The sequence below is a fragment of the Rhea americana genome, unplaced genomic scaffold, assembly GCF_003343005.1.
Source record: "Rhea americana isolate MKP2758 unplaced genomic scaffold, rheAme1 scaffold_245, whole genome shotgun sequence".
Taxonomy (NCBI): Eukaryota; Metazoa; Chordata; class Aves; order Rheiformes; family Rheidae; genus Rhea; species Rhea americana.
Window position 1 is genome coordinate 112,558 of NW_028186363.1, and position 19,374 is coordinate 131,931.

Here is a 19,374-nt window from a genome sequence, read left to right on the forward strand (position 1 = left end):
ATGGGTCACACTCTAGTGTGCAACATTCCCAGTGAGAAAGAACAAATTTTTCCTGTGCTCTGGGAACTGAACATTAGCAAGAGTTTTATAATATTCCCCTAAAATCAACTCAGAGCTAAATAAAASTTCTTATCTAAAGATGAAGAGAAAGAACCAAAGGTCTTACTGTGCACACTGATACTCATTACTACATCATAGTAGTATTGATAGTTCGTGAATACTTTTTATCTTACTTTGTTGCATTCACTCATTCAGAAAAGTGACTTTTTCCTAGTGTTTTCTCTGTGATTTCTCCACCTCACTGTGATTTTTAWGATAAATGTACCATCTAGTCTACTCCAGAAGACTATTCATGACTCTTTCCATGTACCTTTAAATCTTCCCCTTTAATTTCCATCTTACTCAACCAGTTCTCACTCACTGATTCACAGTATCCTCCCATCTATCCTTGGTTCTCCTTTGAAAACCTGTCCTAGCCTTTCTACCTGCTTTTGCTTCTACAGACACTTTCCAGTGCTGCTTCCGAGAGGTGCTGTTTCACGTTCAGAACGTGTTCCTGTTAACCCACCATATCAAGCAATCTTGCTGTTACTCGAGTTTAAAAAGCCCTGTTAGGTCCCAGGCAGACTGTCCCCAAGTTTCCATAAATAGCACTTTGTTGTAACGCAGGAACATTGTGGCGCTGCTGCTCGTTCTGTTGGTTTGAAACACGGGTCATTTCCACAGACTGGGAATGTTGGTAGAGCACAGATCTGGTACAGCACAATCGTTCCTGTGTATAGTGGATTTTTACAGCATTGCCTATAGTTTTACAGAGCCGTATGACAGCAGCGTATCTGTGCTACCAGAAAATAGGCATGGCCAATATTAGGAATCCTGGCTGTTAYGGGGCAGTCCTGGTCATTACAGATACTGCAAGCTCATCCCTAGCTCGAGCAGCACTTCTGCGAGAAGGTCTTTTGAAGTCAAGGGGCTAGCTTCCCTCCTGTGCCAAACTCTACTTGGCTCGAGAAAAAAAAAAAAACATGGCTAGCTCCCTATTCTCAAACTACAGTTTTTCTGGCAAAAGCTTGTACATCCTGCAAGTTGTTCTTACTTACCAGAGTTGAGTATGACTCCTCAAGCACTGGCAAAATATACGCAGAATTGAACTCAACTCGGCCTTTTATTTCAGCTGAAATAGCCCAACTATTTTGATAGCTTCTAAAGGGATCTTCTGCAGTTAGATAATAAATGCTGTGGGTAAATGACARGTGTTAGAACCATCTTCTTGCTATTTTGAGGAAGAGATTATAAATACATTAAAAAAATGCTGCTTAAGTAATAACTTAATATTACGAAATAAAATAGCAGGCTGCCCAGCTGAATTAAAAAATTACTCCTATCATAGTATTCTAAATCACAAAGGGCCACTTATTGCAGATTTGCCGGTTATTCAGAAATAACTGTTTTATTGAGTTGACAAAAGAAGAAACCTCAAGGGCTTGCTCTTTACAGTTGTGTGCGAGGAACCTAAAGCGGSCCGGGTGAAAAATGAGCTCGCTAACAATGGGCGCTTGGCAGCGGCCTCGCCATTTACAGAGCAACTGTCTATCTGCTRCGATCTGTATAAAATAGACCTCGCTTAGGTTAGGGAAAGGTCACAAGTTACACAAAGTTTGGATAGTCTAAATGCGTTACTCAAAACTAACTCTCCTGTGTATAGTAAATATTATTTGAACCTGTATTATTAAGAACATGCCAGGATTCAAAAGATTAAATAAGGAAGATGTAATTATGAGCTAAATAATAAACAGAGCAGCTTTAGTTCCYCTTGTGTTTTTTACTTTCCTGCTATTGTTTCATATATGACTGTTATACAAAGAGCAGCTTAGGTCAGCTACTATAAATTATGRTTTTAGTACAATAGTAATCTACTAAAATTATTTCAAAGCTGGATCAAAGAGCTTCAAAAGACTTTTTGAAAACTTTTCCATATAATAAAAAGACTTCATTCTGATGCCCTATTTCAATTTTTATAAACATTTCTTTCTTGATTTAGAATTACATCTTGCAGCTAGTTCTGTTGACACTATATTAGTGGAATGCACAAGATTTGCATAATTTATTTGCAACCTAAAATAAATATGAAATGGTAATATCAAATAACTTTTTTAAAATAAATTAGCTAGTGCATTTTGCAGGCTACATTTCTTTAGCTGATCTGTTTGAAAAGGTATTTTTAGAAAACCAGAAAGATTTCAAGTAAAGTAGTTTATCTGATTTTCTTCCCTTTGCAAACATACAAATCACATTTACAATGATAATAATTCTGCTTAGTAGCTTTTAGCTGAGATCATGCCCCATCTATAAAATTTTAGTCGCTCCTCCCTCTTGGACAGGCTTTYGCCTAATCTGAACAATCTCTTGTCATCTGCACAGATCCATAGATGTGGCATTGCAATGTCAAAACAAAATGAAATGTCGATGCAAGTGTATGGAGACAAAGTAACAATATTGAAACCATGTCAATGCACATCTACAGAGACCGCGTTACTCTGTCAGCGTGATGCTAGGGAGATCACTTTGAAATGTTAAAATGAAATGAAACTAAGTCAATTAGGTAATAAYAATTGCGGTTCAGGGATTAATTGGGGGCCTAAGATGAAGCCAATGGCCATTAACCCCAGCYGGTTATTAATTCCGAGAGAAATATCCTTGACTAAGGTTATTCTCATTATAAGGAAGTTTGAGGGGGGTTTCCATGTTGTATAAATACTTTTTGCTGTTACCTATAACAGTGACACCATAAAGTGCTGTGGTGAAGGTCATTATTGGACACTAGTGTTAAGTTTTCATAGAAAGTGAATCCCTCTAATACCAGACRAGCATTTCATTTTCCTTTTATAGCTTTTATCAGATTTATTTAACAGATTTTATCCCTATGTCCAGTCGAGTATCTATAAACTAATGGTTTTACTAAAGCTTACTTACCTTTGAGAACTTTCCTAATGAAAATAATAGGAATAAGAAGAAGTGTCTAGTAGAGAATGGTACATTTACACAGCAGCTATTACCTGCATGGCACAAATATTCATCATTAACATAAAGCAGACATGCAAAACAGTCAAACAAGAACTACAAAACTATTTCTAACAATAGCAGAATATGAAGTAATCAGTCATTTTTAAAAATACCTAAATAAATGTAAGGCCTAACAAGCACCAAGTAAAGGTTACAAACTTTATGCAAATTCAGGCTTTCAGAGTGTATGACTGCAGCRTGCAGACGTGTAAGTGTGATTTATTATGATACTTAATATTCAATTTATACTATTGATGAGACAGTCTTATCAGGATCAATGCCTCTTTGTTCCAGCAAGCTGCACAAACACATACAAAGTCTCGTTGGGTCTCTGTCCCAAAAGAGTTGGCGTATGAGGTCAGAGCAAAGGAATACACTTGTTTATATAGTATATAAATGCTAACTATCCTTTCTGTACTGTATATCTACTATTATTTGTTGGCTTTTATAGATGTTTCTTGGTAGAAAACTTCAGGAAGGAGCAATAGACACTTATCTCTGTCTTATAGAATGGTCCCCCGTGTTCAAGGAGAAGTGTTGAGTAGAGTATAGAGACCTTCCAGCAAGTTGACAAGTAACGCTGATTTTGTCAGAGCATGGCACACAGAACTGGGTGACCTGCACCTCAAAAAGACCAGAGTAGGCCCTACTTAAACCAGCAAGTTTTAAACCTTGAACTGCAGTTTTCTGGGCTTTCTCTCCAGTGTGTAGCTGTATATAAGTGTTCTCAAATCACAAAATGCTTCAGGATTTAAGAGCATTTCTAAAAGCACTTTGAAATTTCCAGCCTCACACTTTCCATTTCAGCGTGATAACTCCATAATGAGTGGAACAAATAAAAATGGGTGAAATCAGTTTGTTTCCATATGCACTTCACTTTGCTACATTTTAAATGTCTTTGGCTTTGTATGACATAAAATGATTAAGTACATTTAGAAAAAAAGGCCTGACTATATATCATGAAAAAAAACGTAGGCGGAGTTGGCTCTCAAGTCATATAGTCCCATTCGTCCTCTGAGGCAAGACTGTCTATACAGATCAACGGAAATGTCTTTCTAACCTATTCTTAAAAAACTCCAGCAATGGAGATGCTTAGAAAGGTTATGGGAATCCATTCTGCTGTCCATCTTTATTTAGTTACAAAGACTTTCCAATATCTAATCTAAATGTTTTTTTTTTTTTTGCTATAGAGTAAGCCTGTGCCATCTCATCCAATTATGAATGAATACAGAGAATAAAACTTACGATTGCTTTCTATTTCTGACCTTTTCCATGTTTGAATACTATTTTCTCAACTAAACAGCATGAATTCTTTCAACATTTTTTGTAGAATATGTTTTGAAAGTTATGATCGTTTTTGTTGGTTTGCACTGGTCTCTTCCAATTTGTCTACATTGTTTTGTTTTATTTTTAGAAATACAGTATCCAAAACACAGCCCTTCAGATAAGGCTTTATCAGATCTGGATAATGAAAAAGTTACTTTGTATATCTTACGTACAAATTGCCTACAAGTACATTCCCTCTATGACAAGTTAGTGACTTTTATTTAGTCTGGGGTCCTCTGTAATGCCCACATCCAGTTATAGCTCCAGTTCATAATCTTTTCATCTGATTCTTTTTTTTCCTTCTTGAACATATTACTTGGCAGTCCATTTTTAGTTTTACCTTGCTGAGTTCAAACTACTTCTGTGATCCATCAAGTTTAGGTTGAATTCTAATCCTGCCCTTTGAAAATGCTTGAAATGTTTGGTGTGATTTACAAAATGTTTTTTTAAGTATGCAGTCTATCTGAAGTTGATAAATTAAAATATTCAGTCTCTGAGGTCTATTACATAAAGGAGTTTGATGGCTAGCTGTCACCAATTAAGTGTAATAGTAATGTACTGTATCCCTCATAGGATACACAAAACCCTCCAACATCAGTCTTCATGGTCAGTAACATGTGGCTTACAGCTCAGTTTGTGATATAAACATTTACTTAAAATACTTAGCAGAAGAAAACTTKCCAAATGGAGCAAAAAGCAACAACCAGTCCTTTTGCTTAGGTGGGCATTTGCCRTAAAGCTCCAAGCTCTTGATGCTCACAGTTGGGTTTGATGATCTTAACAATTCTGTTGTTGCTGGCCCGATTACTCAGCCAAACTGATGAGCTGATGCTGACTTGCTATGAAGTTGGAGGCTCCACTTAAATACAAAAATTTTCCTGTGCATCTTCACTTCACCCCAAGTGAAGTGAACTTACTTTCTGTAAGTTTTGGTATAGGCAATCGAAGAGTCTTTTGTGCCCAGCAACCCGCAGCCCTTGGAGACTGTTAGCAACGTTTTCTGGCCTGAMAGGCAGCTATGTCATGGGAGGATGAGATAAAAGATTTATATATAGATTTATTTTTGTTTCCCGTTTACCTAATCTGTGCTGTATTCAGCTCAATGCAATTTGCAGTCCTGTCCATTAATGCTAYGCAGAATTGAGCTTTATGCTCCTTGAACTCCAGGTAATTTAAGCAGATCTAACTAAATACTAACTAAAGACAAAGAGATGGAAACAGAGTCGTTAAGATTTGAGGAACAGTGAAGAGTTTTGATGTCCCAGATAACAGGTATCTACCAATTAAACTGAAAGAGTACCATTGAAGAGTCTGGGGTAGATACTTGTTATARCTTGTTACCTATAGGCTTTACTATRTAATTGGCAGTCTCCCCRTCTGTGTTTTGTAAGCTGCACATCTCCTTTTCCTTAGWTCTTCAGTTACTCAGACCCAARAAGAACTTCATCTGTGGCCTTGAGTTCATAGGAAATGAAAGTCATGAAAACTGAGAAAATAGACTGTGAGTTGGATTTTTCCTCATACTTGCTCATCTCTGCCCCAGATGTGGTAATAGGGGCTACTAGTTCTTAGTTTCTTTCTGCCTGCACCACGCACTGTTAGATTGCATCAGAAACTACAAATTGGCCCAGCTYCACTGACATCTCTGTTTAAAAGTATCATGCTGATTTAAGATTGCTGAAATCTTGCCCTATTATTTTTATATATTGACTGCATTTTGTTTAGCCTTATTGGTCTTCTGCTGAGGTTTTGTCATGTTAAAAACCTGTGTTTTCCAAAGTAGGTAAGGTGGCTATATCTCATCCCACCTTCTGGGACATCTTTAAAAGTTAAAAGTGACTTCTAGTGACACACAGAGTCTATTCCACAGCAGTGCTTTCTGTGGCACAGGGACAGCAAATACCAGCACGATGAGCAGCAAGTAGGATAATAAGTTCTGGTGCTTAAATGGTGAGTCCAGAGATCAGAATTGCTTCACGCTCTCCAGTGCTCTTTCATTAATGAAATGGCTTCACACTTCCCCTATAGGCTTTTGCTCAAAATGATGATTTCACCTATTAGTAACACACTTCAGTTGCAATTTTATTTTCCTGAGCAATGTTGCTATTCCATGCTTTTTTGCTACCTTCTTCCCTAATGCCCTACATATTTCTGTTTCTTCTTTCAGAATCAAGTTCCTAATATAAAGCTCTGTTTGCTTCATTAAGAGAAGTGAAGGTCTTTCTGCACATGCCAAGCCCGGTTCTCGTAGCTAAATGACCACTTCCGAGGAGAAGCGGCTTAGCCAAACTCTAGCTCCAAACCTGGAGGTAACCTGCAGCCTCCAGAAGGGTGGCAGATGGAAGCCCCAGTGTCACCAGTGACTTAAACGGCAGCTGCCCTCTGCCCAGTCCTGGTCTGAAGCAGGAAGGGCGAGACTTTCTCAAGAACCCCTATAAAGCTGGCTAACACCTGGCTGRGTCGGGACACAGGTGCCCTATTCCCCATAGTTTTTTTCTGGAACAGGTTTTTTTCTGCAAGTGGCATTCAGTAAAAGATGCCATCTCTTAAACTGAAARTAACCTCTGTCTGCCGGCACGCTCTGCTAGTTGTCTCTAGGATACTTACTTACTTTTTTTGGGGGCTACCTAGTTTTGATAATGAATTTTTCTATTATTTTTTTCATTTGTTGTAGTTTTCACTGTTTTTTCTTTCACCTGATTTAATTTGTTATTCTCCTCTTTTTCTAAGATGTCTTAATCCAGGATTAAAAAAAAAAAAAAAGAAGAAGAAGAAAAAAGAAAAAGTGTTCTTAAAGGCATAGCAGGCAGCATATTCACAACAGTGACACCTTAAARCTCTAATGTAGACAAGTTACTATTTTAGAAGTGTTAGCCAGTCTGCTGCATCACTGTGCTTCCCACTGATYTACTAACAATGTTAAAACACAACTTCCTCTGTCTCTTTAGCCCTTATTTAGCCTATAAGTGACAGCTTCCTGTTTTTATAAATACTAACAGATAAACAGCAAACCATTTTCCAATTTCTTGGCCTCATATTTCCTTCAAAGATATCAAAAAGTATTTTCCTGAATTCTTTGGCAAGGTATGTTTCATGTGAATCTAGCGCAGAGGAAAACAAAGCAAAAGACCCATCTTAAGGCGAAAGCCACAGGTTTTCCAGACCTTAACAGTCAAGTGACAGAAGAACCAAGCTGTAATTCTGTTTTGATAGATTTAGCTGCTCTCAGCATCCAGGAGTATTACTGACCTTAGCAGAAAAAGGAGCCAGCCGCGATAGCTCAGGCCCTGAAAGCAGTGCTGTGGTGTGTTCCCATAGTCTGCAGTTGTGCTCTGGTTTCTCGCGGTCTCTCTTCTCACSGTGGTGCTTTCTCTCAGCTCCGCAGGCCCAGATTGAGAGGCAGCTTGCAAAACTTAGTGCACTAGCTGAATGCCTTCCGTTTGCCAAGGTACTGAACAGGAAGATATTTTTCAATGGTTATTCCATTGTCTGCATTTCATCTTTTTCCATTGTTCTCACTCTGGCAAGTTCCACTCAACCACATGGCTGGAGCAACGTCATCTTTAGAAATACTCAACCACTTGGCTGGAGTAACGTCATCTTTAGAAATACTCAACCACATGGCTGGAGCAACGTCATCTTTAGAAATACTCAACCACATGGCTGGGGTAACATCATCTTTAGAAATGCCCCTGATCCAGTTTATCTCCTTAAGTTGTGGAGCAAGATCTCCTCCTGTGCTGTAAACCAATGCTTCAGTTCTTAAAAACACGTGTGTGTGTGTGTGTGTGTGTGTGTGTGTGTGTGTGTGTGTACATATATATATATATATGTATACACATACATAAAAACACATCAATATAAAAACACACACATACATATACAGACACATATACACACGTATTTCTCCTGTTTGTATATAGCTTCTGCCAAAAATACCATGATATAGGTACTACAAGAATACTGGCAGGTTTTACACATCTGAGTGACATACAAACTAAGCTGTATGGCAGATGATCACCCTGGAGGTGCGCGGGTTTGTCATAACATAAAGGTATCTTTAAGCTGATAAAATYACCTCCATGTGCCATTATTAATTTAGTGAAAAGGAAGCATAAAATACTATTTGAATTAAATCCAAAGCAGGAAAAAAAAAAAAGAGAGAGAAGGCAGCAAACAAACTCCACAGCATTCAGAAATGTAACTGATTTGTTCCAGAATTGTTCACTGGCTGATCTACAGCATATTGTGACATTATTTTGTTCATGTTTTAGAAGATACGTCTTGAATCACTGAACCAACCCAAAACATAAATCTCMTCAGATCAGAGAAGTGCTGAACAATTTTCAAATAATTGGATGGGTGCTGATGTTGGGCTGCTTGCAAGACACAAACCAGCCATTCTTCCAGATTTCTAAGCATTTGAAAGCTCAACACGGTGCTTCTCCATAGGAGATAAAGAATGCATGGCTGACCTGAACTAAGAATTGGATGGAGAGAAGTCCCTTATAACGCACTTCTCCGCCTGTTCATATATTTCACTGTTCCTCCCATTAGGTAATGAACTAACCACTTATTTTAATAAGATRGAGGTTAAGACAAACATTTGAATCTACAGGTGAATACAGCTATAATGAAATAGTAATACAGTGACGTTCTACTTCCCTTGTGTCCCAATGAGGGATTTTAGGTGTGCTTCGTTTGCAGTTTGGGATTTTTTGTGTTTAGCTGTTGCTTTGGGGATTTGGCAGGGGGGTTGTTTGGTTTTTATTTTTGTTTGATGCTCCTCATTTCCCAGTTTTAGCAAGGAAAAGAAAGAAGACAGAACTACAGTACTTCAAGAAAAAAAAATGCCAGGAACACTAGGAGGTCAAGATAGACACAGTGAGAGGCCTGATAATTTGATTAGAAAGTCAGTTCGCATGGTATCTCCAGATTGAGAAGACTATCGCTGATGACATAGTCTGAATATAATGTTGGAACGATGCAGCTARTACCAAACAAAGGCGGCCAGCAGGACTCCTGTTTCCAGCATAACGTGTAATATGGAACTGCTAGAGCTGGACTGTCAGAGCCTGAAGTGCCTGTTAGATAGGACTTTTTACTTGTAAGATTCATAGAAATAATTCAGGCAGAATGAAATCAGAACTCCATGAACTGCAAGATGATATTCCTCGTTAGGGGGTCTGGYTTATCCTTATCTCCCTCTGTGAGTAATCGGGTGCAAGACAAAAAGCCTAACAAGCGTGCTGGTAAAGAGAGCAGCGATACACGTTGCTCAGGTTCTAGACTAATCAGGGATTGAGAGCTTGGATTTATACAGCAAGTTCATACCGAACTGTTTTACTCGGAGAAGTAAAGCTTGAAGTTAAAGAAGGCGAGCGAAGCCGTGCGGGTGCAGAGAGCGTTCCCAGCTGTAGCATCTGGAACGCATCACGGGCATGTTCCACGACTACTGTATGGTGCCATACCTCAACTACCTCTGCTGTCAATGCAGGGAGACAGGCTTTGGCCCTRATAGTGATTCCATCTGGGAGAGCCTTCTAAAAAATTTCCTCAAAAGTTTATAGTTTGAAGTACAAAACCATTTTGTGTGCAACATAAGTATCTAATTACCTCATCTGAGACTATGAAACAACTTAATCGTACAGAGCCATCTTTTGTATAAAGGCATAAAACTTCCATCAGTAAAAATATGTACAGAGCTATGAATTTTATGAAGATTGTTGCCTTGGACAGCTCGTGTGTGAGAATTATGTACAGCAGAATTAGTAATAGCTGGATGATCTAAGTTTGCATCTGAGTATATTATACACCTTGGAAGGTATTTAACTTTTGGATTTCCTGGAGCAGACAAGCTATGGTAACTAGGCAGAAAGGGATCACWGCAAACAAAAGCAGCAGAGTATGATGAATATTCAAGTTGTGAATAGTATGCCCTGAAGACACCATTGGGACTTTCTCTATTTTCTAGCGCACTTATACTTTAAGGTTACAAAGTGGCTCTTTACTTTTATAAACTAGAGAAGTTAACCCATATTCCAAAAATAGACCACTCACAGCAATAGCAAAAAAAGGAAAAAAAAAGAAAAAAAAAGAAAGAAAAAAGAAAAAAGAAAAGAAAAAAAAGAAAAAAAAAGATTAAGTACCTGCCTCTGACTTCAAAAAAAGGCCTGGATTCTTTCAGCTATATAAAAAACGCATGCTGAGAAGCCCCAGTGAGTGAACTCCAACTTTTGTTCTGCTAATAGTATTTAAGGGTTGGTGAATTATTTTTCTGATGTAATTTTTGTTACACCACTTTTAAGATATTAGTTTTCTCACTGCTCCTTTAACACAGATAAACTGAGGCATTAAAGCTAAGTTTATTGCCAAAGATTGCACTGTAATAATATACACAGTGGATGGTACCACAGATTCTAAGTCCATCATTCTAAACACCTGTATTCTGCTTATTTGGTTTAACACTTGGTTTTTGTTGTTGTTGTTTTGGTTTTGTTTCCCACAGAGCTTTTGGAGGCAATCTTTGTACTGCAAGAACCAAAGTAATGGCAATGTATACGTCTGTTCTTGTTGTGTATAGAAACTGAAATTTCTCCAAGACAAGGCAAAATGAAGGTTGCTATATGCTGAGTCTGAAAAGGACTTTGCAAATATGGCAGCACATGCGGATATTTGTATCTTAGATTGCGCAGTGAAATTCAGTAGTGTTAACAACAGAAATTAGCTGCTTAATTTAGAAAGACAGGGACTACAATTTCAAAGCACGGTATGCAATACATATACTACAATCTGCAACAGATACCTTGTTGTCTCATCTTCCAAGAAATGAATTGAGAAATCAAGAGTGGGATTTTCTAGTGCAATCAGAAATAGTTTAACTCTTCTCCTCCAGACATCACTTACCAATTATTTCACAGGAATCTAAGCTAAGCCAATTGCCAAATGCCTTTGAAAATTTTTATCCAACTTGTTGGAATACTTCAGTTTGTAATAAAATGCACCTGTTTGGGGTGCTGATTTTTTTGTTTATTTGTTTTTGTTTCAAAGCTAGAACATAGATAAAAACAGGTACATGGATGCTATCAATCAAAGAGAAGCAACTGCATGTGTAGTTGTACAGCTGATTTGTTTGGGTATAGAGTTGACCTGTTTTACAGACTGTTATTTAGCTGGACGCGAAGTGAATGGCGTGGTAGAATCCCAGTAGATGTTTTGTGTTAGCGTAGTGTTTGGAGTGCTTCTCAGAAGAAAGAGCTTTGGCCGGTGACACAACTGAAACATAAACCTGGTTTTCACCAACTCATTAACGTCGATGGCTTACCTTTTCAAAATCCATGGTATCAAATGCTTTGAGCTCACACAAACACCAAACAGGTGCTGCAGCCGTGTGTTATGCAGCTTAACTGTTCCAAGGAGAGAAATTTGAGATCTTTATTTCAGGGCCTCGGCTCCCTCTGTATTTCCCTGAAGGAGCCATCCACCTCAGAAGGTAATCTGAGGTAACCTGAAGCAGCCCCTGGACTGAACAGCCAGTCASCTGAAAGCCAACACACCTACTGAAACAGGAGCAAATGGGGCAGAAGTCTACRCGAAGACTTTTCCCCTGAGGCAAGATTCTTCCTTGGGGATACAGCAGTGTCTCCATCCACTTATAATCCAAAGCCTTAAGTGTAAGTGCCTACAGATTCTTTCCTAATAAATGAACATAGAGATAGTTTCTACCTGATAATTAAACACAGAGGTAATTCTTTTGAAGCACAGAAGATGCTGACAGAGCCCTCTCTCRCCACACTTGTTTACAAAGGCAGGTGGATACAGCACCTTCTACAGGAGATACACAAGTGGAGTTCAGATCTGTGGGTGCAATTAAAAAGTCTCATCTGCCACAGTCATTTTGAGGCAGGAAAACTCGAGCCTCACGGGCCAGAAGGTAGGAACAAGAGTGAGTATCACAGTACTATTTCAGCTATGTCTTCAGTCAATCTAAGTTTTTGTCAGAATTTCATATGAGGAGAAAACTGAACACATATTAATGCCTTTATGATAATGCAGCTGTACAAAAAGGGGGACACCACCTTGCTCTCCTCCCTTGTATGTTCTATAAGAGAGAAGTTGCTACCCTCCACTTTCTATAGGGATTGATTGACTCTGCACGTACAGGTTTGCACTTAGATTGACATATAGATGAAACCCCACAGAGCAGTTTCCCTAACTTGTATGTTACGGATCCTAGCTGGGACACAAGCCTGGACGAGATGGCAAGGTCATTACAGTACAACAGAGATGCTTTGGGGAGCAGCAGAGCTTCAGGCTTGTGGGGAATTCTAGGATGAAAGCGGAGGTCAGGTTTGCTCCAGGCACCTGCAAAATTAGCCRTTGGGACCAGGGTCTGCAGGAATGCTGCTCTGAATTCCAGCATCTAAATTAAAATTCAGATCCAAAAGGAATTAAGATCAGAATAGCAGAGACCCAAGATAACAATTAACGAAGGAGATGACTAGAAGGCTGACTTTGCATTCACTAGCAATGTGGAGAAGCTTTTATTCACATCCTCCACTACTTAATGTTTCTGATTAAATGGGAGATGTTTCTGCAACCAGGATATATTTTTATATTTGCATAAAATTAAGTGGAAATACTCAATAGGGAGTTGAAGGGATCTAATCACCTCCCAGATCTAATCACCTTCCTCGTCTCTCAAGATTTTCTATGGTCTTCTTGAAAACCAAAGCSTAACTACACTGGTTTCTAAATCTCACCCTGAAGAAACATTGCACAGGAATGTTTCTGTGATATGTGTGAATGATGTTATCACAAAAGGAGGAATAGTGAAAGATAGATAGGAAGATCTTTGACGTTAATAACAAATTTCCATTACCTAGGGACCCTTTTCTTATGTTTCTTTCAATCTTCTGGCCATGCCTTTTTGCTTAGTGCCTAACATGTATTTCAATTTTTTTTTTCTGTTTAGATGTTAGCATTTAAATCCATTCCATATCTTTCCTTGYTGGATACTTCTGTGTTCTGTTCAAATTGTTAGGCAAGTGGTATTCCATAAAACTTTAGGTCTGTCTAGTGATCTGAAGGAGCCTAAGTTTATGAAAACTATTCAGTCAAAACACGCTAAGCACTCTTCAAATTAAGCAATTCAAGGCATTTAGGTAACTCAGAAATGGGAGATTCCAAGTTTTGGATTGAGTAGCTCACAGTGAAAGCTACCTGGGCCAGAGGTACCTTTTTAGAAAGCATCCCTTTTCCTTCAGAATTAAAAGATTCCCGAGTCTCAACTCCTGCAGTTTTGTACACTTCTCTGCAGTATTTCTACCATGCTAGTCAGCCTACACTGAAATGCAGTTGCCTCCAAAATCTATGGGGCGCTAAACATGCCCAGTCCCTTGATTTACTATGGCAGCTCATTGCACAGGTATGGCTTGGTCTAGCAGGCAGATGTTCGCAACGGATCTCACGTGGCGTTTCCTGAGGGCGGTTTCTGCCCAGCCTTGTGAGCTCCTAGCAGCACTGGCAGTAACAAGACACTCACCCCACAAGCAAGAAGCTTGAAAACAATGTGAGTCTGTCTCACTTTTCTGTAGTTGAGGAAGTGAAAATCTGGCAAAGTAAATCAAAAAATCAGACCTAATTTTTAATTTTGATTTTTAATCTGGAAACAGCTTTCTTGATGAATTGTCGTGTTTCCGGCTTCTTTTGTTCCTTGTGAAAAGAGCAAAAATGTAACTTTTTCTTAAAGAATTGCTAAATGTTTTATCTTTATTAATGTTTCTTTACAATACAGTTCATCACTGCAGGCAAATCTGTCTCATCTGTTAATTTTTCCATTCTCAAAACAACATAACCAATTGTTATCGTAACATCATAAATCTTGGACAGCAATCGTAATATAGAGATTCCCTGTTATATACAGGATTGTCTATTCTGATACGTTTGGAAGGCCARCCGTGACTGGTTATACATTGATCTGTTACTACAAGCAGCATAATATTCTGTATTGAAACAGGCAGCCTATTAATGGCATATGAATTTCTGACTTGCTTTTGTCACTGTTTGTGGTCTTCCAGATGGTAAGAAATTAATCACTTACTTTTAATACTCTTTCTGCGAGTTTTGTATTTGATGTAGGATTTGGCAAGGCCCCTTAAGTTTCAGAGTTCTTAAAGATACAACACCCTATCGAAGAACTTGAGGTCCCTCTCCCATGGTACTAAAATACATAAAAAGAAACAGAAAATTACCAAAAGAGAGAAGATACACATGCACGCACGCAAACATATAACAGAAGTAGTTATTTAGATTTAGTTTCATACAAAAATGGTAAGCAAAAACTAGCCCTCACCATCTAATGCAAGTCTTTAAAAGATCTAATCTGGTAAATATAAAAACACCTATTTCAGACCTCTTTGGAAAGAGTATCAGTTAATCACCATTCCTTTTTTAAGCAGGATCTACAAAGCAAGGTTCAGTGCTACCTAGTGCACTAATATACACATTTAAGAGACCCTGATGCTTTTTCTGCAAGATAACTTGAGGAAAGAGCATGGCAACAAGCACAGAACCAAAACAAGGGACTTCCTTTTTGAGTTTTGGGTTCTTTATGTTTGCATTTTTAATGAATTCACTGGGGAAGTAGAGAGCACTTACGTCATTTCTGTGTCTTTCGGGATCTCACGATTGTTTAAGGACTCCAAAATCTGTGGGTCCCATTTTGTTCCTTTTCTCAGCTCCAGGTGGGTCTAACACTGCAGAAGCAGTGCAACTGCTGTGCCAAATCACCAGCACGGTGATCAGAAGAGCTGAGTGGTAGAAGTTAAATGTTTTATATTTCAAAATGATAAATGGTCTCCTGCAAATTTTTGTGCCAGATGAAGRAAGGAGATAGGAAGAAGAAATGGGCTTCAGAGTCTTAAAAATTTATGATCAGAGAAGTCATATGTCGTAGARGAATATCAGTTTGGAAACATACACTCCTATATACCAGGTGCTTCAACTCTAGTGGGACAAACTATGTCCTATTCAATGTAAATCAGCCACTCAAAAATATAAATTGCCTGGAGAGACCCTTGTTCAGTCAGAGATCACATCTAGTCTGACTTCTGCATTTCAAATGTCTGAAAGAAACTGAATGGAGGAATTTCCTTTAATAAAGCCGGAATATCAGAGCTAGCTCACCAAGAACATCCCAGCAGGTAAACCTCAATTAGCTTGTGTAGGTGGCTGAACCTTGTAAGTTCCCTCATCCCTCAACCTCCCTTTCTCCACCTGAGATTCTGCCAAAGAGCAGACCACACAGAATCTGTGGCCTTCTTGCTCTCTCTGAAAACATTAGCAGAGTCATGGATTGCTTTCCCAGGTGGAATCTTGTAGTTCTAGAAATTGTTCTGTTTATTGAATAATAAGAACATATTGAGTAATATGAACATACTATGGGTTAAACTGATGTCGGAAATCGGAACACCCTTTATTTTTTAAGTGAATATTGCACCTATTTCATCCTCTAGTTCCTAGTTCTTGCCAGGCTGTGTTCCTTCTTTTAAAAGTGTTTGCAGTTTCAGAAGAAAATACAGCTGTGGAGACATAGATGCATACACAGTATGTTTCCTTGCTACTGTGCGCTGTGTCAGGAGAAAGTCTTTGTATCATTGATATTGTTATCCTTGATGTTGTACACATGTGGAAGATATCTTTAGTTACTGGTACAGTATTTGTGAGGAGAAAAAAAAAAGGAGGGCAGGAAGGACAGGGAGAAGAAAGAGGACAAAAGCATTAGTCAACCTTGACAAAAGTCAAGAAAGGGGAAACAATGTTAACCACATGCACTGCTTTGAGAATTCAGGTGAACTTTTTGTGCTTCTCTTCTTTTGCTTTGCCGTGGTTTTAAATGTTTTGCAAACTTCCCCCTCCTTTAATTTATTGACATAGGATGTCTGCATGAGATCACTATTTCTTTAACCCATAAAAACCCTATACAATACCAGATATGTTTAATTTCTGCTTTTATTGCACTGTTCTTCCAGTGGATCCCAAGAACATCTAACCAAAGTTACCTTGAAAGTTCTGAGTTTAAATTAGATATGGAACCAAATAAACTCCTTCATCACAACAACCTTGAACTGGTGGAAATTCAGATCTAGATCCAGACTTTGCAGCTGGATTCTATCCCTAGTTTAAATATGAATCAGAAGCAAAGAGTGTTATGACTGCACATAGAGTTCACAGGAAGCATTCAATCCAACATCTTGTGTAGGTGCTCTGTCCTTTAACTATTCCCAAACTTCTACCCAGTGTTGATACTCCTATGTAAATTCAGATTCTTATTTTCTTTCTGAAGTGACTAAAGCCTTAGCAAACACATCACTGTACTACARAATATCACTCATGGCACTGATTTGAATCCAAATCTCTCAACAACTGTTTTACATCTAAGTAATTGCACTGGCATTAGTGGGGTTGCCTCCTTGTTTATATGGGGGGAAGGGTATGGTCAGAATCACAGCCCGTGACTTTATCATACAACATGAAAAGCCTTTAGGCTATCCTCTCAGCTGGTATAAATAAGCACAGCTCTATTGATTTATGGGTGAATGAGATTATAATTCGAATCAGAACCATGATGTTTGTTTATACCATAACAAAGTATCACAGAAGCATGTATCGAAAGCACCGCACTCAAGGACTGCAAAACCTAAGAATCTGAGCTTGGATTTCAGTGACTCCAGTGATGTTATGCCTATTTATTTCAGGATAGCTGTGCTGATTTGCACCAGTTGAGAATCTGGCTCTTTAACTCCTAGATGACAGCAGAAACCATCTACAAAGGCGGGRGAAAATCGGATTAAGTACAGAGCTTCACTGCCGATACACTGGTATCTCCTAAACATGCCGATGTATTTCTTCCAAAATCGAAACCAGAGAATTAATAAACACATGTAAAAGTGTAATACAAAGAATATCTTTCCTTAAGGAACTTCAAATGTGCATGCCATGTTTTACATTCTGTTACAAAGGATTTTCATCTTGAGCAACACTTAACCAGTTACTCGTTTTATGTGCTTGCACATACAGACCTCATGATTCAAAACAAACTCCTGGATAAAAGGGCTTTCAGAACAAGCCATACATTCAGTTAACTTGACAGCCTATGCTCAGTTAAAAAACAAAACAAAACAAAACAAAACAACCCTCTCTTCAGTGCACTGCAAAGAAAAAAAAATCCAACCCTAACCAGTAGGAAAAAACTCAAAGGACACACACATCCACGATGTTTATCCCAGTGGGATATGATACAGTATGTAAAATTGCTATGTTTCACAATAATTATGTAAGAGAAATCACGTGTGGTATAAGCAGAATGCATAACAGAGAAGAGTATATGTTCAAATAAACCACTGATTATATCAAAACTAATAACTTATTTACTGTAACAGAGTCAATGAGTTCACAGGTCCAGTGAACTTAATGGTTTTATTATCCCCTTCTCTTTTCTTTCTTTCTCTCTCTTTTTTTTTTTTTTCTCCTTCTCTTCTTTGAGACTCAGGACATTTTTTCATGAATCATTATGTTTATGCAATCCAAGTATATTGTTATTTGTGACTTTCTGCATGATCATTTTGGCATTTTAGGAGAGAAGATGATGGTTCAGTCTAAATATTGGGGGGAGTTAATCACTGACATGGGGAGTTATTAGGTTTTATGCAATATACAGAACATTCACAGTCATGGAAAACAGCATCTTTCATTTTTAGGAATGGAGGTAATTGTGCTTCGTGACAGAGCACATCCTTAAGATGTTATGTATCATTGCGTACTTAAAAAAGCAGTACACTTTTCATTGATCTTTCAATTTSATTTTGATTTAAAATGCAGATCTTTCTCTCCGTTGAAATCTTAGCATTTTTATTTTAAAATGTATCGGAAAAAATCCATTTCAGATGTATGCAGCACCATAAATTACTTTTTGTGGTTGAAACAGTGTTCGCTTATGTCATGGGTTGAACATCCTCCTTTATTAGAATGCTATTTATTGCCACCAGCTGCAGTGCTTAGCTAAGAAAGTTCTTGACACCAGCGATTGCTTTTCAGCACCAATGCTTCCGGCTGCTAACAGGGGCTTCTATTTCCAAATGCAGGCACCTCTCTTAAACTATTCCTGCTGGTATACAGACACCTCCTGTCATGGTTACCCAGTGCAGAGGTTGGGGAAAAGGGATCGGGTCTGGACCCACTGCTATGTAATCTCCTTAGCTATAAATCTCCTATAGCTTTAAAAGACCTTGCCAAATACCACTGGCTTGAAAACTGTCAAMTGTGTTCAGGAAATCTACCCATCAGTAATGGATTTTTTTTCAAAATTAAGATGTGAATTTAGCTTCTGAGTGAAGGGCATTTCACGTAGCCAGCCTCTGCTTTAGTAAAAGCAACAGAACTTCTGTGTGCATCAACTACGTAGTCACTGGTCTCTATTTTATTATATTTTAGAGCAAGGAGAAACTAGACAAAGGTAAGTACTCCTCTGTTAAAGGCTATTACTGCTGTTGCTTGAGCAGTTAGCACTGCTTTTTTCTCTACTACCTATGCCTGTGGCAGTCAGGAAAGCTAAGTAGGAAGAGAATAAAAGCGGTGGTGTGAGCAGATTTSCTTCTGGACTCTAAGTGTGCCTTACAAGGTAAATCTTCAAAGCAGTAGTGTGTGCACTGCTCCTATGTATGCAAATCCTGTTATTTTRTTGATATGATTTGCACACGTCTTCTTCATAGCTGCACCTCTGAAAAAACACTGCATATAATTGGGCTCAACTAAGCAACAGAGGCAATCAGTGACAGGAGGAGACCTGAACTCTCTTAACATGGAAAGAATTCCTTCCCTCCCTCTGAAGAGAAACACCCAGTAGGTCAAAGAGGAAGGTTTCTCTGCACTATAGCACAGACAAGCCTGTAGCACAGATGCCTGAACTAGTGGAATCTAGAATCC

The 19,374-nt window shown here is 38.4% G+C and overlaps 1 long non-coding RNA gene across 1 annotated transcript; it reads left to right on the forward strand.

Moving 5' to 3' along the window:
- The first annotated feature begins 6,252 nt into the window (after nucleotides 1-6,252).
- LOC146594890 (uncharacterized) lies at nucleotides 6,253-11,359 on the forward strand. The gene is made up of 3 exons (XR_014896061.1): nucleotides 6,253-6,339; nucleotides 7,767-7,837; nucleotides 10,898-11,359. It is a non-coding gene; the product is annotated as an uncharacterized LOC146594890 (long non-coding RNA).
- Nucleotides 11,360-19,374: the final 8,015 nt, after the last annotated feature.